This window comes from Lagenorhynchus albirostris, chromosome 15 (assembly GCF_949774975.1).
Source record: "Lagenorhynchus albirostris chromosome 15, mLagAlb1.1, whole genome shotgun sequence".
NCBI classification, from domain to species: Eukaryota; Metazoa; Chordata; class Mammalia; order Artiodactyla; family Delphinidae; genus Lagenorhynchus; species Lagenorhynchus albirostris.
This window is the reverse complement of record NC_083109.1, coordinates 33111918-33116804: the sequence shown is the minus strand read 5'-3', so window position 1 is coordinate 33116804 and position 4887 is coordinate 33111918.

Sequence of the window (4887 nt, the reverse complement as noted above, 5' to 3'; positions counted from 1 at the left end):
CTCGGGGAAAATAGCCTTGTATCTTGGTCCCCGCGGTGTGGCGCGGTTGGCGCAGGCCCCGCTCTTTTAAAGAGCAAGCCGGGGCCGCAGGGCCGGGAGGGGCGGGCACCCAGGAGGCGGCGCCCCCTCGCTCAGCCCTGACGTCATGAGGCGGCCCCGGGGCGGTGGCGCAAGTAGGAAGAAATTTACGCCAGTCCAGTCGCCTTGGTGCTCTGGGTCTTGAGCGGGGGTGGGGAGTTAGGCAGAAGAAGGGATGGAAGGGTGAGGGGAGGTAGTTAAAATGAGTCAGGGGGAGAGGAGCGAGGTCCTGCTTAGATTGTTCAAGCTTATTTCTCATCTCCCCCGCACCGCACCACCCCCCAACCTCCATATCTAGAAACATGTGTTTGAGGCTGTGTATGTCTTTTCACTGTTGTCAGTTGGTCGACAGCCAGTTCCTACATTCAGACTTACTTTTCTTTTTTCTCATTATTTTATAATCTTTTTATTATTTCAGATCAGCATGTACAGGGAGGTGGGGGGGAAGCCTTTGGGAAGAACATTTCTCAGGAATTCTCTCAAAGCAGGATGACAGAGGAAATCAATATTTTCCTTAGGAAACAGGGCTTTAGAATAAACATGGTATGAGATAGGGGTACAGTCATTTTTTTTTAAACCATATCACCACCTAAGTGTTCTGGGAATTTTTTTTTTTTTTCCTGAAATGACCATATTTCCCACCTGCTCTGTAGTTTAACTTTGAAAAAAACCTGGAGTCCATATGTGTACAGGTATGTGTCTGGACTGTTCTAGAATATCAGTCCATTCCATTTCGGTGGTCTATTTGTTTATCCTTGGAGCAGTACCATACTTTCTCTATCACCATAGCTTTTAAATAAATCTTGATATCTGGTGGAAAAGGTCTTCTCAACTTGTTTTTCTTTAGGATGTTATTGGTTATTCTTGGCCCTTTGCATTTTCATATAAATTTTAGAATCAGTTTTCAATTTTCATGAAAAACTCTGAGGATTTTGATAGGAATTGCATCAAATCTATAGATCAATTTGGTAACAGCTGACATTTTTAATCTGTGGATCAATTTGGGAACACATGACGTCTTTAGAATAGTGGGCTGACCTAGCTTTTTGATTGCTGATGTTGTTCTGGATATAATTTTATCTCAAGTTGTACAGAATACTATTACTATAGGAAAAGAGAAGAAGCCATAGGGAAGAACATTTCTCAGGAATGCTCTCAAAGAGGAATTAAGGAGGAAAGCATATCTCCCTTAGGAACCAGGGTTCAGAAAAAAACATAGCTTTGCACATGGCTCCTGAAATAGGTAATCCATCAGGACCCAGTCAGGAAAATGAAACTACCAGAGGGAATTTAATACAGGAAATAATACTCAAGGATTAGAAAAGCTGAAAAGCAAATAGGAGAAAATGAGGAGACCCAGAGATTGTTGTAGGGTAAAGAAAGGATGTATCTTCGCTGGACCCCAGAAACATGGACCACCTGGTAGGAGTGGGAAGCTTTACAAGCTACAAAGGCCATGGGGCCATGGAGGAAGGGAGCTAGAACCACAGAAGAGAAGCAGCCACTGCTAGAGATGCATCCCCTTCCTCCCAAGAAGAGAAAGGGGGATAAAAACCCGACTTCTCCTTTCTTTCAGTGCAAGTACCTCTTAGTGTCTGAACATACCTGGGAAAGACTGACAGGGAAGACTGTAAAATTTAGTTTGCAAGGGCCAGTCTCTCCAGCAATACAGAACAGAGGAAGGAATCAGGAAGCAAACAGACCAAAAAATGGCATATAGTTCAAAACCACAAGTTAGCAGTACAGGTTCTGAATTTAGATTTTTCTCTCAAAATTTATGAATTCATTTCATTTGCACATATAAATGCTTATCAAGCACTGTAGTAGATACATATTCCACTGGCTATAGCAGATTACAGGGTTAATCCCAACATTAATGGCTAAAGGAAATATACTCCTCCCCCTGCTCTAGCAGAGTTCACTAGTCAGAGAGTAAAGATGGGAGAGGTGTAGGGTAGACTCCAGGTCTACAGAGGAGGGTGAGAGAGCATGGTATGCCAGGAAAATGGCATTACCATGGAAACTGATGCCCTGCAGATGTACATCTACAGAATTCTCTGTGTTTGTGGCCAATAAGATAAACATTTATCTCTGTGACTTTAAGGTTTTTTCCTAATAAAGACCATGTCAATAAGTAGTTTTCCTTAGATAATTTGATCCTACAATACATTTAGTACCTGGTTTCTTATGTCAGGTTAGAGTCCTAATACACTTTGACATAATTAAGAAATCACAAATCAAATCTTCATCTTAAGAGAAGATAGAAACTATTTTTTAACCTACTAAATTATGGGTAATATAACTCCATATAGCTTGCAAGAAGATATATATTAACATTTCTAAAAAGAGGTCAAGAGATGGGACTTCCCTGGTGGTCCAGTGGTTAAGACTCCTCGCTCCCAATGCAGAGGGCACGGGTTTGATCCCTGGTTGGGGAACTAAGATCCTGAATGTTGCACGACACAGCCAAATTAAAAAGAGGTCAAGAGATAGAGCTACAACCATTCAGGGTGACAAAACAGGGAATCTTCCTCTTCAGTTTGGGGTTTTGCAGAAAATTAGATGAACAGGTGCACTTATTTGTTTATATACTGGAGAGAAAGCAAGAAATAGATATTGAGAACTTGGGGAGATAACTATGATTTGGGTCTGATCGGTTGATAAGACCATTAGGTGCTTGAAAAATCTATTATAGTTAGCAACACATCACATGGTAAGGATCTAGAATGAAGGCTGCTTGCTGGTCTCTCATATGTTCCTCCTCCCAACATACACACACACACATACAAACACACACACACACACTGCAGCAGATGCTACTGGTTTTCTGCCCATTTCCTTAATTTCCCTCATTCTTACCATTTTGGAGCACACTGGCTTGATTTCCAATGGACAAGATCTGCATTTCTTTGCCTGATATCTCTCTCTGGTCACCAGAGCAAACAGAGCTGTGCAAATGGCAAGTTGGAAACGCTGAGGAATCAAGACCCCCAGGAGCAGCCCTCACCCAAACATGAGGTGTACAAACACCCCAGATTCACAGCTCCCTCAGAGGTATGTATTCTACATAGGCTCTGAGAATTTCCCAGCGAGACTGAGCTTAGTTACACACAGTGGAAATTTTCTTGATAGCAAGCTCTTTATGGCTGACTTTTCTTTCCTGTTTTTCTTCTCTACTCCCCACTGCTGTTTCTAGGAATTATCTCCAGATAAATTACTTACAGTCAAATCTTTGTCTCAAGGTCTGCTTTTTGGGAAAGTTGAACGATGACACATACATTCACAAACATAAAGCAGGATGTTAAATAGAATTTTTCTTATTATGTCTGCCTTTTGACTGAAGCCTCAAAGCTAGGCAACATGGGTTTTAAGTACTCACATGCTTCAAAGAGAGAAGCCAGTCACATTTCTACAAGACTTGTTAACAGGGGGCCAAACTGGCACGGTGGGTATTACTCACAGGTCTGTGTAAGGGAACACTACAGATACAAACCTAGAAATGCAAAACTATAAAAGGACTGGTTGGAGAAAGAACTTTTTTGAAGAGAGTTTGTAGGGAGCCCTGTACTGTTTCATGATGCTTCTTCCTATCTCTGCCAAGTTGGGGGCTGCAAGAAGCTAACATAAAGTGGAGTTGTCTGCAGGAAGGGAGACTGATACCTCATTTCCTTGCCAGATGCTTGCAGAGCTGCAGAAACCCATAGACTCGCTCCAACACCAATAGAGGAGAGTGGGAAGGAGATCACAAGACAATTTAATTTGTGTCCCCAAGAGTTTGAGAGTGAAGTGAGCAAGGTGGAAGTAGGCAGGAGGTCAGCCAGAGCAGCCTCAATGGCAAGTTGAGGGGAGAGGACAGTGGCTGGAACATCTGCATGTGCAGAGTTTTCCCTGGGCTAAGTGGCCTCCACAGATGCTACTGGTCTCAAGTCACCCCAAAAAGCCCCTGCTTGAAGGAGCAAGGGGATCCCCAAGATGTGCTGATAATGGTGCTGAGAGGTGTTGTGAGAGGTCAGAGAGCATCACTCTTGTCAGAGACTGGGGGAGTGAAGAGGTTCCCACGGAGGACTCTAAAGAATCCACAAAGGTCCCTTGTGAAAGGACCAGCCAGCATCTGGAGGTGTGCCACAACAGAGGGCAGTGAAAACCGACAGAGGACCACAGATGGCTGGCCATCTCTGAACCCTCCTCCATCTCTGTCATCCTCCTCTTCGGTCCAGACCTGAAGGAACTGAAGGGAGGGGTAGGATAGGAAAGAAAGAAACAAGGGAACGAAAGGAGAGGCCAACCCTTCCCTCTTCCCCATGACTTGTTCCAGGTCAGGCAGCAGCTGGGAGTTAGAGGGGCTTTGAATTGGGTGAAAAATAGAAGTTTGGACTACTGTAATAGTCCAGAGTTAATGAAAAGCTACTGTTTTGCCTGAGATATTGTTCAAGGGTCAGAAAAGGAGCTTTGACAGAAATGCTTGCAGACAGTTGTAAGAGAAGATTGAAGCTGTTTCTTAAGTGTACCTGCCAAGTTCATCATGTTCAAATGGGTTATGTGTAACATAGGATAGAAAAATGCTTGCATATTGTTTACAAATATGAGTACTGTAGTATAAGGGGGAATGCTCCGATAGGACCAGAAATCATGAAGAATCCTTGAGAGATAAAAGCAGATAGGTAGAGAGTGAAGGAGAAAAATCACAGCTCCTAAGATAGGACTAATGCAAAAAATCAGAGGAAGTTTGGAGTTCTGTCAAGCCCAGAAGCAGGGGAGGAATGTGGGTGTGAATGTTGAGGAGTTTGAGTGGGGTCCTTAGTGGAAGCA